Source organism: Arachis hypogaea, chromosome 15 (assembly GCF_003086295.3).
Source record: "Arachis hypogaea cultivar Tifrunner chromosome 15, arahy.Tifrunner.gnm2.J5K5, whole genome shotgun sequence".
Lineage (NCBI taxonomy): Eukaryota > Viridiplantae > Streptophyta > Magnoliopsida > Fabales > Fabaceae > Arachis > Arachis hypogaea.
Genome location: NC_092050.1, coordinates 93,008,087 through 93,024,698, shown reverse-complemented (window position 1 = coordinate 93,024,698; position 16,612 = coordinate 93,008,087). Strand labels below are relative to the sequence as shown.

The 16,612-nt window shown below is 38.5% G+C and overlaps 1 non-coding gene across 1 annotated transcript; it reads left to right on the top strand.

Moving 5' to 3' along the window:
- The first annotated feature begins 13,331 nt into the window (after positions 1-13,331).
- LOC112752215 (small nucleolar RNA R71) lies at positions 13,332-13,439 on the top strand. Its single transcript, XR_003176658.1, has one exon. It is a non-coding gene; the product is annotated as a small nucleolar RNA R71 (small nucleolar RNA).
- Positions 13,440-16,612: the final 3,173 nt, after the last annotated feature.

Sequence of the window (16,612 nt, the reverse complement as noted above, 5' to 3'; positions counted from 1 at the left end):
ACCGGGTCGCATCAAGTAATAATAACTCACGGGAGTAAAGAGAACAAGAAATAAATTGCTGAAACTTAAAGTGCAAGGAATGTAAATTGCTTGAAATGTAAAGGGGATTGGGATGTGGATTTGCAGAAATTAAATTAGTTTAGTGGTTGATTTAGTCAAGCGAATCAAGATTTGGTTGATGGTTTTGTGACTTGCAGAATTAAATTGCATTGAAGTAAAGAGAACAAGAAATAAATTGCTGAAACTTAAAGAACAAGAAATTAAATGGAAGAAACTTAAAGTGCAAGAAATGTAAATTGCGGAATCTTAAAGTGCAAGGAATGTAAATTGCTTGAAATGTAAAGGGGATTGGGATGTGGATTTGCAGAAATTAAACAAGGAAAAATTAAATTGCATCAAACAGAAGAGGGAAAGGGAATTGGGATTGAACCGGATATGAAGCAAAAAAGTAAATGAACATAGAAAGGAAAGAAATAGAATGTAAATTGGGGATTTGGATCTCAGGACCCAGAGACTAGAAAACCAAGTCTAGATCTCAATGCCTTCCTAGATCCAACAAGAACAATTGCAAGGAAAATGTAAATTGCAAAGAAAAGAGGAAGAACAATGAACCGGAAATGGAATTCAATTAACAGTAAAGAAACAGAGAGATCCAAGATTGAGATTGAAACAGAATTTCTTCAATTCTCCAATCCAAGATCCAAGACAAGTGTAAAATGAAATTGAAAGCAATGAAAACAAAGAAATTAAAGTTCACTCAGTAACAAAAGCTCTTCGAAAACTATTATGAAAATTCCAAAAGGAAAGCTCTTCCGGAAAAAGCTCCCCCAATAACTTGAATTCTATCCTATTTATACACTTTCTTCCAACGATCTTCAAGCCTTGAGTTGTCCTTCCCTTATATGCTAGTGGCGCCAACGTTAGCCTCCAAGTTAGGGGGCTAACGTTGGCGCAAACGTTGGCCCTTCTCCCTTATGTTTTCATGTGCCAACGTTAGCCTCCAAGTTAGGGGGCTAACGTTGGCGCAAACGTTGGATGGCCAGGGAAGAATTCATGTGCCAACGTTAGCCTCCAAGTTTGGGGGCTAACGTTGGCGCAAACGTGGGATGGCCAGGGAGGAAATTTCAAGTTCCAACGTTAGCCTCCAAGTTAGGGGGCTAACGTTGGGGCTAACTTCTTGCTTCCTGGTTCAATTTCACTTATTCCATTGTCCTCTCTTCACTTCTAGCCATTCCTCTTTGCTTCAACCTTTCTCCAAGCTTTCTTCACCTATCATTAATCAACCAAACTCATCAAAGCTATGCTCAAAATCATGAGATATTCATTCTTTCATAATATGCAACAAATATAGCATAAAACCTCATGAAATGGCATAAATTCATATATGGTTGGTTCAATCAAGGGAAACATGAAAATCTACTCAATTAGCTTGCTTGTAGCTCAAGAAAGTGCATAATTCTAATGAAAACAAAAGAAAAAGACTAGTTAAAATAGGCTAGGATGACTTTTCATCAAGGGTTTGACGAAATTAATCTTGATTATTTGTGTTTGAGTTGTGTGAATGTTGTATGATTTGGCTGTGCTAAAAATTGGTTGCATGTATGATTGATTCTTGGTGAAAAATTGGTGAAATTTTGATGAAATTTGATGAAATTCAAGCTTTGAGTTCATGTTCTTGGGGCTGCTGGAAAAATGAAACCCTAGGATTAAATTGAGGTTCAATTTGTGTTGAAATCATGTAGAAAAGATGGGGTTTTAGTGGCTGCTAATTTATTATGAATTATGGTAAAAATCGGTTGCTGAAAAGATTGAAAAACGGGTAAAAACAGAGAAAGAATCTAAAGAATTTACGAAGAACACGAAGAACACTTTGAGTGTGATGAAGAACATTGAAGAACACCTTTTATATCTTAAAAAGGGCAAGGTTGTAATTATTTTGGTGTTTGAGGGGTTATTTGGTAATTTCCAAAAGTTAGGGTGGTTAAAGTAGAAATATTAAAAGTTACGGGTGGTAAAAAGTAAATTTTAAAGGTTAAAAGTTAAAGTAGGGTAATTTTCGAAAATTTAATGATAAAATAATAAATAATAATAAAATATTAAATAATAATATTTAATTAAAAATAATATTTCAATAAAAATAATAAAATAATGCGGAAAAGGCAGTTTTCTATAAAAGTTTTAGAAAGATAACTTTAAGTGCAGAATCTCATAATTACCTTCATAAAACACTTAGGGAGTGGTAATAACATGTTAGTGAGGCAAAGATAAAAGAAAGATAAAAACTTGAAGAAAATATAAAAGTCGAAGAAAAAGTCTGTAAAGTTTTAATGACAGAAAAACAAATAGAGATTAGTGAACGAATTAGGGCAACATAGTTAGTCATTGAGTTGCGACTAGGGTTAGGTATTATATGAAAAGTTAATCTGTTTCAGTATAGACTTAATGAACATATACTTGGGACAGGCTAACTATTCATATCGAAATTTACATAAGCTTTAAATACATACGTTAACCAGAACAGAGTAAAGTGATACAAAGAAAAAAGAGTAATATGATAAAGAGAAAGGGTTTGAGCCAAGATATTGTAAAAGTGAAAGATGTAAAGTTTGTATAGTATGATTGATCAGAGAAAGAAAGAGGTACTGCATAAGAATGTGAAAGTGATGATGAATAATGAGAATGATAATGAATGACGGTAATGAGAATGATTATGTGATGATCTGTTGTATTGAGGCAGTCAGATAAATAGTGGTACAACCACAGAACGTTTTCCAGTGCTACACAGCTATTGAGAGCTATACCTGCAACTGATAACCTGGGATCACTTGCGGAGGATATTAATTCATACACGGCTAGAATGCCGCACCTGTAAGGCAAGGATTGCTTACAGAGGATATGATTTCATACACGGCTGGAATGCCGCCACCTGTAAGGCAGAGTCTGCTTACAGAGGATATGACGCATACGTCAGTTAGTGAGAACTGTACCTATACTGACTGGAAAACCATACCCGTTTTAGCTGCTTCGGGTTACGTCGGGAGCGGGTAGAAACTGACAAATGAGCTCATTACCTGCATTAAGGCTAGACATGCATCATACTTGGTTGTGCATTTCTTCCATTATGTTTGTTGTATGAATGTATGATTTCTTTGTGTGTATTCTATTCTTTGTGTTTATGTTATTTTCATGTATTCTTCTGTTTGTGTTCTGCTATCTGTTTTCTCTATTTTCTCTATTTATCTATATCTTCTATTTACTGCTTTCTGTATTCTGCAATTTTCCTGTAAAATAACACGGAATTAATGAGCTTAACTAATAACCCCATCCCTACTAAGAACTCCCCAATTCTTACCCCTTCTCTCTCCCTTCCCCCTTCAGATGGAAGCAGGAGTACCCTTCCGTAATCTACTGATGATCGTTTCGCAAAGAGGATTCCGCTCTAGATAGTCTTCTGAGTCTAGGGTGAATCTCTTTCTCTGTTTATATGTATATACAGTGAGACCAGCCAATGTCTGCACCCCGTTTGTACGTGAACTTTAACCTAAATCCTGTGTATGAGACTCCTGTTGTGTGGCTACTTGATGAGGTACCAGAGAGACGTCATATGGCAATGTCTGATCGTGCAGAGGAGTAACAGATGATGTTCTACCATTTGGTGACGTTCCACCTGACTTGAGTTTTGAAGACCTAGAATGTACTTTCCCTCGCTTTAGTAGTTTAGAGGGACTAGGTGAGTATAGAGTCTAGGCTAGCCTAGGTGCCAGCTTAGGGACCTCTTGAACAGGTCAGGACCTGGGATGCTGTATGTATGATATGTATATAGTTATTATCTAGCTATATCTAGGGGTGTTCTAACTAAAAGTCTATACTCTGATAAAGGCTGGATCACTGAATGTTGTTAGCTGCATATGATGTATTTATGTCTGGTGGTTTATAACAGTTTTATCTGTTATTACTTGTGAATTGATTACGAGTGATTCTGTTTATTAATCCAAACGTTTTCAAAAAAAATACCTCGCAAATTAACTACACTTTTAATAATGAATCAGGCTCATATGATAAATAATAGATAATAATTAGGAAGACAAATTGGTAGCACTCCATTTTCGGTATGATCTAGACATATTGAAAATTGGGTCGTTACACTATGCACGTGAAACCTTCAAAGCTCAGCCCAAACACTCACCAAATGGGCCCCGAAAGTGGATTTCTGCACTATCTGCACTTAGTTACTCATTTTCTGTAAACCTAAGTTACTAGTTTAGTATAAAAACTACTTTTAAGGATTCATTTTGCAACTCATGACATTTTACAATTCATATTGTATCTTCTACGGCATGATTCTCTAAACCCCATAGGTGGGGGAGAGGAGCTCTGCTGTATCTCAATGAATTAATACAATTACTATTGTTTTCTATTCAATCACGCTTGATTTTGTTCTAAGATACTCACTCGTACTTCAATATAGAGAATATGATGATCCATGACACTCATCATCATTCTCAAATTTATGAACACTTGCTTGACAACCACTCCCATTCTACCTGAGCTCAACGTTGTCATTGGGCGACAGCTTGAATGCGTATCTCTTGGGTCTCTAATCCATGGACCGAGTCCGTGGGATTAGAACCTTCGTGGTAGAGGCTAGAACCAATTGGCAGCATTCCTGAGATCCGGAAAGTCTAAACCTTGTCTGTGGTATTCCAAGTAGGATCTGGAACGGGATGACTGTGACGAGCTTCAAACTCACGAATGTTGGGCGCAGTGACAGTGTGCAAAAGGATAGAGAGATCTTATTCCGACACAAGTGAGAACCGACAGATGACTAGCCGTGCGATAGCTGTACCTGGTATTTTTCATTCAAGACGAGAGATCCGACAGTTAATTAGCCGTACAAAAACTGTGCCTGGTATTTTTCATCCGAGAGGACGGATGGTAGCCATTGACAACGGTGATCCATCAACATACAGCTTGCCATTGAAGGAAGCCATGCGTGTTTGGAGAAGAAGACAGTAGGAAAGCAGAGATTCAGACAATAGAGCATCTCCGGAACCTCAACCTGTTCCTCATTACTGAATCACAAGTACCATTTATTTCATGTTATTTACTTTTCATAAACAAAATCATTTTTATCATTAATCTCCTGACTAAGATTTACAAGATAACCATAGCTTGTTTCAAGCCGACAATCTCAGTGGGATCGACCCTTACTCACGTAAGGTATTACTTGGATGACCCAGTATACTTGCTGGTTAGTTGTGCGGAGTTGTGAAAAGTGTGATCACAATTCCGTGCACCACCTGTCTAAAAGGCAGCAATTTTGAAGGCTCTCAAGGGAGGCACTTGCATAAAGGATTCAGCATTCAACCCTCCCCCTTGATTGAAATCAACTCAATCCCTCCTAAGACCAAACGTAAGTTTGAAGTTGGATGTACACCATGCACTAAAAAGAAAGGCCCCCAAAGGAAGATGCCTAGGGGTTGGCAAAACAACAATATCCATCAGAACAAGATCTTGACCCAGCAGGTCGATATGATCTCTCATCATTTGACTGGATTACAAACTACAGTTGGCAGTACTCAGGAAGCTTCTTCTGAAGTAGAAGCCTATGATCCTGATCAACCTACCATGGAGGAGTTGAATTTCATGGGAGAACCCTATGAAAACACCTACCATCCTTCATGGTGGAATCATCCTAACCTTTCATGGAAGGATCAACAGAAGCTTCAGCAAGGCTTCAATAACAATCAAGGTGGAAGGAACTAGAATAGGTTCAACAACAGGCCACCATTCCCATCTTCTCAAGGGAATATGGAGACTCCTAAGCAAAGCCTTTTTGACTTAGTTACTATAGTCTCCAACCTCTTTAAGACCACTCATAGTTTTATAACTGAAACAAGATCCTCCATCAGAAATTTGGAGGTACAGATTGGTTGACTGAGCAAGAGAATCCCTGAGACTCCTCCTAACACTCTTCTTGGTAATACTGAGGTGAACCCAAGAGAAGAGTGCATGGCCATAACCATAGAGGTAGAGGCTAAATCTGGAGAAACTAGGGAGGTATTGAACGCCAGTGAGGAAGATCTCACTGGGCGTTCAACGCCTAAACTAGTTAAGAGCCTAGCGTGGAACGCCAGTGAAGAAGCCCTTAATGGGCATTCAACGCCCATCCTGATAGCAGAGCTGGCGTTGAACGCCAGCCAGGGAGCACTGGCTGGGTGTTCGATGCCCAAACAAGCAGGAAAGCTGACGTTGAACGCTAGTGAGGAAGCCCTCACTGGGCGTTCAACGCCCCAACAGGCAGGGAAGCTGGCATTGAATGCCAGCCAGGACATCCTTGCTGGGTGTTCAACGCCCAAAATGATAAGGGAACTGGCGTTTAACGCTAACAAAGGAACACCCTTTGAGTGCTCAATACCCACTTATGAAATCCATATCCAAGAACTAAAGGAAGCCAAGGCTCATATAGAGACCATAGAGGTTCCTTTGCATGCACTCTACAATGCATGAGTTCTGATGAACACTTATCCTCTGTTGAGGATGAAGACACTAGGGAAGAGCAAGTTGCTCGATACCTAGGAGCTCTCATAAAGCTGAATGCCAAACTATTTGGTACAAAGCCTATGGAGGAAGAACCTACACTGATTACCAAAGAACTCAATGCTTTGGTTTAGCAGAGGCTACCTCAGAAGCTTCTAGATCCTGGACGCTTCCTGATTCCTTGCACCATAGGCACCATGACCTTTGAGAAGGCTCTGTGGGACCTGGGGTCAAGTAAAAACCTCATGCCACTGGTGCACGAAATTTTGATCTCAATGGCGCCAAAAACTTGGTATACACTATCATAATCTCAATTCTTCTTCACAACTTCGCACAACTAACCAGCAAGTGCATTGGGTCGTCCAAGTAATAAACCTTACGTGAGTAAGGGTCGATCCCACGGAGATTGTCGGCTTGAAGCAAGCTATGGTCATCCTTGTAAATCTCAGTCAGGCGGATTCAAATGGTTATGGGATTTTGATAATTAAAATATAAATAAAATATAAAATAAGATAGAAATACTTATGCAATTCATTGGTAGGAATTTCAGAAAAGCGTATGGAGATGCTTTGTTCCTTCTGAATCTCTGCTTTCCTACTGCCTTCATCCAATCATTCATACTCCCTTCCATGGCAAGCTGTATGTTGGGCATCACCATCGTTAATGGCTACCTCCCGTCCTCTCAGTGAAAATGGTCCAAATGCGCTATCACCGCATGGATAATCATCTGTCGGTTCTCACTCATGTTGGAATAGGATCCGTTGATCCTTTTGCGTCTGTCACTACGCCCAGCACTCGTGAGTTTGAAGCTCGTCACAGTCATCCCATCCCAGATCCTACTCGGAATACCACAGACAAGGTTTAGACTTTCCGGATCTCAAGAATGACCACCAATAATTCTAGCTTATACCACAAAGACTCTGATCTGAACCAGGAGCCCAAGAGATAAACGCTCAAGCTATTGCAGATAGAACGGAAGTGGTTGTTAGGCACGCGTTCATAGGCGAGAATGATGATGAGTGTCACGGATCATCACATTCATCAGGTTGAAGTACGAGTGAATATCTTGGAATAAGAATAAGCTTGAATTGAATAGAAAAACAATAGTACTTTGCATTAATTCATGAGGAACAGCAGAGCTCCACACCTTAATCTATGGGGTGTAGAAACTAAAAAAATACATAAGTGAAAGTGGTCCAGGCATGGCCGAATGGCCATCCCCCAAAATGTGATCTCTGAACATAAAATTATCCAAAAAAAGATGAAAATACAATAGTAAAAAGTCGTATTTATACTAAACTAGTTACTAGGGTTTACATAGATGAGTAAATGATGTAGAAATCCACTTCCGGGCCCACTTGGTGTGTGCTTGGGCTGAGCATTGAGCTTTCATGTGTAGAGACTCTTTCATGTAGCCTATTTCTGGCATTTAACTCTGATTTGTAACCTGTTTCTGGCGTTTAACTCCAGAATAGGGCAGGAAGTTGGCGTTTGAACGCCAGTTTGCGTCATCAAAACTCGGGCAAAGTATGGAATATTATATATTTCTGGAAAGCCCTGGATGTCTACTTTCCAACGCAATTAAGAGCGCACCAATTGGGTTTTTGTAGCTCCAGCAAATCCATTTCGAGTGCAGGGAGGTCAGAATCCAACAGCATTTGCAGTCCTTCTTCAGCCTCTGAATCAGATTTTTGCTCAAGTCCCTCAATTTCAGCCAGAAATTTCCTGAAATCACAGAAAAACACACAAACTCATAGTGAAGTCCAGAAATGTGATTTTTATTTAAAAACTAATAAAAATATACTAAAAACTAACTAAATCATACTAAAAACTATGTAAAAATAATGCCAAAAAACGTATAAATTATCCGCTCATCACAACACCAAACTTAAATTGTTGCTTGTCCCCAAGCAACTGAAAGTCAAATAGGATAAAAAGAAGAGAATATACTATAAATTCCAAAATATCAATGAAACTTAGCTCCAATTTAGATGAGCGGGGCTAGTAGCTTTTTGCCTCTGAATAGTTTTGGCATCTCACTTTATCCTTTGAAGTTCAGAAGGATTGGCATCTATAAGAACTTAGAATTCAGATAGTGTTATTGATTCTCCTAGTTCAGTATGTTGATTCTTGAACACAGCTACTTTATGAGTCTTGGCCGTGGCCCTAAGCACTTTGTTTTTGAGTATTACCACCGGATACATAAATGCTACAGACACATAACTGGGTGAACCTTTTCAGATTGTGACTCAGCTTTGCTAAAGTCCCCAATTAGAGGTGTCCAGGGTTCTTAAGCACACTCTTTTTTTTTGCTTTGGACCTCGACTTTAACAGCTCAGTCTCAAGCTTTTCACTTGACACCTTCACGCCACAAGCACATGGTTAGGAACAGCTTGGTTTAGCCGCTTAGGCCAGAATTTTATTCCTTTGGGCCCTCCTATCCACTGATGCTCAAAGCCTTGGATCCTTTTTATCCTTCCCTTTTGGTTTAAAGGGTTATTGGCTTTTTGCTCTTGCCTTTTGGTTTAAAGAGCTATTGGCTTTTTCTTTTTCTTTCTCTCTTTTTTTTTTGCTTTTTTTTTGCAAGCTTTTGTATTCACTACTTTTTCTTGCTTCAAGAATCAATTTTATGATTTTTCAGATTATCAATAATATTTCTCCTTTTCATCATTCTTTCAAGAGCCAACAAATTTAACATTCATAAACAACAAATTAAAAAAATATGCACTATTCAAGCATTCATTCAGAAAACAAAAAGTGTTGCCACCACATCAAAATAATTAAACTAAGCCCAAGGATGGATTCGAAATCATGTACTTCTTGTTCTTTTGTTTTTAGAACATTTTTCATTTAAGAAAGGTGATGGATTCAGAGGACGTTCATAGCTTTAAGGCATAGACACTAGACACTAATGATCATGTAATAAGACACAAACATAAATAAAAATAAAACATAGAGAACAAAAACAGAAAAAATTAATTAGACAAGGAGATTACGGAACGGGTCCACCTTAGTGAGGGTGGCGTCTTCTTCCTCTTGAAGAACCAATGGTATTCTTGAGCTCCTCTATGTCTCTTCCTTGCCTTTGTTGCTCCTCCCTTATAGCTCTTTGATCTTCTCTAATCTCATGGAGAATGATGGAGTGCTCTTGGTGCTCTATCCTTAGTTGTCCCATGTTGGAACTTAATTTTCCTAGGGAGGTGTTGATTTGCTCCCAATAGTTTTATGGAGGAAAGTGCATCCCTTGAGGCATCTCAGGGATTTCATGATGAGAAATTTCCTCATGCTCTTGTTGAGGTCCATGAGTGGGCTCTCTTGTTTGCTCCATCCTTTTCTTAGTGATGGGCTTGTCCTCATCAATGAGGATGTCTCCCTCTATGTCAATTCCAGCTGAATTGTAGAGGTGACAAATGAGGTGAGAAAAGGCTAACCTTGCCAAAGTGGAGGACTTGTCAGCCACCTTGTAGAGTTCTTGAGGTATAATCTCATGAACTTCCACTTCCTCCCCAATCATGATAGTATGGATCCTGATGGCCCGATCCACAGTTACTTTGGATCAGTTGCTAGTAGGAATGATAGAGCGTTGGATGAACTCCAACCATCCTCTAGCTACAGGCTTAAGGTCCGATCTTCTCAATTGAACCGGCTTGCCTCTTGAGTCAACTTTCCATTGAGCTCCTTCCACACATATGTCCATGAGGACTTGGTATAACCTTTGATCAAAGTTAACCCTTCTAGTGTAGGGGCGTGCATTTTCTTGCATCATTGGCAAGTTGAACGCCAACCTTACATTTTTCGGACTGAAATCTAAGTATTTTCCCCGAACCATTATAAGCCAATTCTTTGGGTTTGGGTTCATACTTTGATCATGGTTCCTAGTGATCCATGCATTTTCATAGAACTCTTGAAACATTAAGATTCTGACTTGTTGAATAGGATTGGAGATTACTTCCCATCCTCTTCTTCTAATCTCTTGTCGGATCTCCGGATATTCGCTCTTTTTGAGCTTAAAAGGGACCTCAGGGATCACCTTTTTCTTGGCCACAATTTCATAGAAGTGGTCTTGATGGACCTTTGAGATGAATCTCTCCATCTTCTATGACTCAGAGGTGGAAGCAATTGCCTTCCCTTTCCTCTTTCTTGAGGTTTCTCTGGCCTTAGGTGCCATTAATGGTTATGGAAAAACAAAAAAAGCAACGCTTTTACCACACCAAACTTAAAATGTTTGCTCATCCTCAAGCAGAAGAAGAAGAAAAATAGTAGAAGAAGAAGAAAATGAAGGAGATGGAGGGGAAGAGTGTATTCGGCCAAGGGGGGAAAGAAGTGTTTGTAATGTGTGAAAATGAGGTAGTGTTGAGGGGTTTATATAGGGGTGGGGTAGGGTTGGGTTTCGTGTGTAGGGGTTAGGTTTGAGAAGAAAAGAAATTTTTGAATTTGGAGGTAGGTGGGGTTTTTGGGGAAGAGTGGATGGATGTGAGTGGTGAAGAGTACTTGGGGAAGAGATATGGAGGTGATTGGTGAAGGGTATTTGGGGAAGAGTGTTATGAAAGGGTGTGAAGAGGAGAGAAGAAGAGGTGGGGTAGGTGGGGATCCTGTGGGGTCCACAGATCCTGAGGGGTCAAGGACTTAACATCCCTGCTCCATTTAGGCATGCAAAAATGCCCTTAGAGTGCACTTCTGGCGTTAAACGCCAGGTTGCTGCTTGTTTCTGGTGTTTAACGCCAGCTTTTCTCCCATTCTTGGCGTTAAATTCCAATTAGATACTTTGTTCTGGCATTAAACGCCAGTCTGGTGCCTGTTTCTGGCGTTAAACGCCCAAAATGGTGCCAGACTGGGCGTTTAACGCCCATTCTGCTACTCTTACTGGCGTTTAAACGCCAGTAAGCTCTTCCTCCAGGGTGAGCTGTTTTACATTCTACTTTTCATTCTGTTTTTGATTTTTCAGTTGTTTTTGTGACTTCACATGATCATCAACCTAAAGAAAACATAAAATAGCAATGGAAAATAAATAGATATAATTAAATAACATTGGGTTGCCTCCCAACAAGCGCTTCTTTAATGTCAATAGCTTAACAGTGAGCTCTCATGGAGCCTCACAGATAATTAGAGTAGGGTTGGGGCCTCTCAACACCAAACTTAGAGTTTGGTTGTGGCCTCTCAACACCAAACTTAGAGTTTAGTTGTGGCCTCCCAACACCAAGCTTAGAGTTTGAATGTGTGGGTTTTGTTTGACTCTGTATTGAGAGAAGCTTTTTATGCTTCCTCTCCATGGTTACAGAAGGAGAACCTTGAGTCTTAAATACAAGGTAGTCCTCATTTAACTGAAGGACCAACTCTCCTCTGTCGACATCAATAACAGCTTTTGCTGTGGCTAGGAAGGGTCTGCCAAGGATGATGGATTCATCCTTATCTTTCCCAGTGTCTAGGATTATGAAGTCAACAGGGATGTAAAGGCCTTCAACCTTCACTAACACGTCCTCTACTAGTCCATAAGCCTGTTTCATTGATTTGTCTGCCATTTCTAGTGAGATTCTTGCAGCTTGTACCTCAAAGATTCCCAGTTTCTCCATTACAGAGAGTGGCATGAGGTTTATCCCTGACCCCAGGTCACACAGAGCCTTCTCAAAGGTCATGGTGCCTATGGTACAAGGTATGAAGAATTTTCCGGGATCCAATTTCTTCTGAGGTAATGTCTGCCTCATTAATGCACTCAGTTCATTGGTGAACAAGGGGGGTTCATCCTCCCAAGTCTCATTACCAAATAACTTGGCATTCAGCTTCATGATTGCTCCTAGATACTTAGCAACTTGCTCTTTAGTGATGTCTTCATCCTCTTCAGAGGAAGAATATTCATCAGAGCTCATGAATGGCAGAAGGAGGTTCAATGGAATCTCTATGGTCTCTGTATGAGCCTCAGATTCCTTTGGTTCCTCAAAGGAAAACTCCTTTCTGTCCAGAGGACGTCCGATGATGCTTTTCTCACTGGGACTCACGTCCTTCTCACTCTCTCCAGGTTCGGCCATGTTGGTCATGGTTATGGCCTTGCACTCTCTCTTGGGATTTTCTTCTATATTGCTTTGGAGAGTACTGGGAGGAGTTTCAGTAATCTTCTTACTCAGCTGACCCACCTGTGCCTCCAAATTTCTAATGGAGGACCTTGTTTCATTCATGAAACTCAGTGTGGTCTTGGATAGATCAAAGACTACGGTTGCCAGGCCAGAATGGCTCTGTTCAAAATTCTCTGTCTGTTGCTGAGAGGATGATGGAAAAGGCTTGCTATTGCTAAACCTATTTCTTCTATCATTATTATTATTATTAAAGCCTTGGTTAGGCTTTTGTTGATCCTTCCATGAGAAATTTGGATGATTTCTCCATGAATGATTATAGTTGTTTCCATAGGGTTCTCCCATGTAATTCACCTCTGCTATTGCAGGGTTTTCAGGATCATAAGCTTCTTCCTCAGAAGATGCCTCTTTAGTACTGTTGGATGCAGCTTGCAATCCATTCAGACTCTAAGACATCATATTGACTTGCTGAGTTAATATTTTGTTCTGAGCCAATATGGCATTCAGAGTATCAATTTCAAGAACTCCCTTCTTCTGAGGCGTCCCATTGTTCACAGGATTCCTCTCAGAGGTGTACATGAACTGGCTATTTGCAACCAATTCAATGAGTTCCTAAGCTTCTGCAGGAGTTTTCAGATGAAGAGATCCTCCTGCAAAATGGTCTAATGACATTTTTGACAACTCAGACAGACCATCATAGAATATACTTATGATGCTCCATTTTGGAAGCATGTCAGTAGGACACCTTTTGATCAGTTGCTTGTATCTTTCCCAAGCTTCATAGAGGGATTCTCCTTCCTTCTGTCTGAAGGTTTAGATTTCCACTCTAAGCTTGCTCATCTTTTGAGGTGGAAAAAATTTGGCCAGAAAATCACTAACCAGCTTAGGTTGTGAATAAGGTTGTGAATCCAACCATGTTCTAGCTCTTTCTCTTACAGCAAAAGGGAAAAGTATAAGCCTATAGACCTCGGGATCAACTCCATTGGTCTTGACAGTGTCACAGATTTGCAAGAATTCAGCTAAAAACTGATGAGGATCTTCCATTGGAAGTCCATGAAACTTGTAATTCTGCTGCATTAGAGAAACCAATTGAGGCTTAAGCTCAAAATTGTTTGCTCCAATTGCAGGAAGTGAGATGCTTCTTCCATAGAAGTTAGAAGAGGGTGCAATAAAGTCACCAAGCATCTTCCTTGTATCTCCACCATTGTTATTAGGTTCGGCCATGTCTCCCTCTTTTACAAAAATTTCTGTCCGGTTCTCTCCAGAGAGTTGTGCTTTAGCTTCCCTTAGCTTCCTCTTCAGAGTCCTTTCAGGTTCAGGATCAGCTTCAACAAGAATATTCTTATCCTTGTTCCTGCTCATATGAAAAAGAAGAGAACAGAAAAAAAATATGGAATCCTCTATGTCACAGTATAGAGATTCCTTATGTGGGTATAAGAAGAGAAGAATAGAAGAAGGAGAGGAGAAAAACTCGAACACAGAGAAGAAGAGGGGGGTTCGAATTATGAGTAGAAGAGAAGTGTTAGTAGATAAATAAATAAATAGAAAGAGATGAGAGGGGTAAGAATTCGAAAATTAAATAAAATAAACTAAAAATATTTTTATTTTTATTTTAAATGTTAATTAGAATTCGAAAATTAAGGAGGAAAATAAAATTAAATTGAAATTTAAAACAATTAGTTAATGAAAAGAAATTTTTGAAAAAGAAAGGGTGAGGAGTTTTCAAAAATTAGAGAGGGAAAATTAGTTAGGTAGTTTTGAAAAAGATAAGAATCAAACAAAAAGATGAGATTAATTGAAAAAAGATTTGAAAATCAATTTTGAAAAGATGAGAAGTTAGAAAAGATTTTGAAATTGATTTTGAAAAAGATATGATTGAAATTTTTTTGAAAAAGATTTGAAAAAGAAATTTAAAAATATTTGATTTTGAAATTAAAGTTAATTACTTGACTAACAAGAAACTAAAAGATATGATTTTAAAATTTAAAGATTGATCCTTTCTTAATAGGCAAGTAACAACATAAAATTTTTTTGAATCAAAATATTAAGTGCTAGCAAAGAATTCGAAAATATGAAACAAAATAAGAAAAAGATTTTTGAAAATCAATTTGAAATTTTCGAAAATATGAAAGAAAAAAATGAAAAAGATTTTATTTTTGAAAAAGATAGAATTTTTAAATTGAAAATTCGACTTGATTCATAAGAAACAATTAAATTTTAAAACTTTATAACTAAATCAATTCAAATTTTCGAAATTTATCAGAAGAATAAAGGAAATATATTTTTTTGATTTTTGAATTTTTAATGAGGAGAGAGAAAAACATAAAAATGATGCAAAACATAAAAATTCAAGGTCAAAACACATGATGCATGCAAGAACACTTTGAATGTCAAGATGAACACCAAGAACACTTTGAATGTCAAGATGAACACCAAGAACTTATTTTTGAAAATTTTTAAGAAAAGAAAAACATGCAAGACACCAAACTTAGAAATTTTCAAACTTTACACACTAACAAATTGAAAATGCATATGAAAACAAGAAAAGACACAAAACATAAAAATGCAAAGATCAAACAAAGAAGATCATCAAGAACAACTTGAAGATCATGAATGCATGAATTTTCGAAAATTTTTAGGAAATTAAAAAGATGCAATTGACACCAAACTTAAAAATTGACACTAGACTCAAACAAGAAATATCATATTTTTGGTTTTTATGATTTTATTAAATTTTTTGTATTTTTTCGAAAATTAATTGGAAAAAGAAAAATAAGGATTTCAAAAATTTTTAATAAGAATTCCAGGAATCATGCAATGTTAGTCTAAAACTCCAGTCCAGGAATTAGACATGGCTTACTAGCCAGCCAAGCTTTCAGTGAAAGCTCCGGTCCAAAACACTAGACATGGCCAATGGCCAGCCAAGCTTTAGCAGATCATTACATACAACAGCTAAATTGCTGAGAAAGACAAAGAATCTCTTCTAAGAATAGTTGAAACCTCAGTCCAAAAGATTAGACATGGCTTAATAGCCAGCTAGGATTCAACATATCTCATGAACTCTAGAATTCATTCTTAAAAATTATGAAGAACATAGAATAATTTATTTTTTTTTTGAAAATTTTTTGAAAATAAAAATAATAAAAACAAAAAGCTTAAAATTAAAATAAAATTACCTAATCTGAGCAACAAGATGAACCGTCAGTTGTCCAAACTCGAACAATCCCTGGCAACGACGCCAAAAACTTGGTGCACGAAATTGTGATCTCAATGGCACCGAAAACTTGGTACGCACTATCATAATCTCAATTCTTCTTCACAACTTTGCACAACTAACCAGGAAGTGCACTGGATCGTCCAAGTAATAAACCTTACGTGAGTAAAGGTCGATCCCACGGAGATTGTCGGCTTGAAGCAAGCTATGGTCATCCTTGTAAATCTCAGTCAGGCGGATTCAAATGGTTATGGGATTTTGATAATTAAAATATAATAAAATATAAAATAAGATAGAAATACTTATGCAATTCATTGTTAGGAATTTCAGATAAGCGTATGGAGACGCTTTGTTCCTTCTGAATCTCTGGTTTCCTACTACCTTCATCCAATCATTCATACTCCCTTCCATGGCAACCTGTATGTTGGGAATCACCGTCGTCAATGGCTACCTCCCGTCCTCTCAGTGAAAATGGTCCAAATGCGCTGTCACCGCACGGCTAATCATCTGTCGGTTCTCACTCATGTTGGAATAGGATCCGTTGATCCTTTTGCGTCTGTCACTACGCCCAGCACCCGTGAGTTTGAAGCTCGTCACAGTCATCCCATCCCGGATCCTACTCGGAATACCACAGACAAGGTTTAGACTTTCCGGATCTCAAGAATGACCGCTAATAATTCTAGCTTATACCACGAAGACTCTGATCTGAACCAGGAGCATAAGAGATAAACGCTAAAGCTATTGCAAATAGAACGGAAGTGGTTGTCAGGCACGCGTTCATAGGCGAGAATGA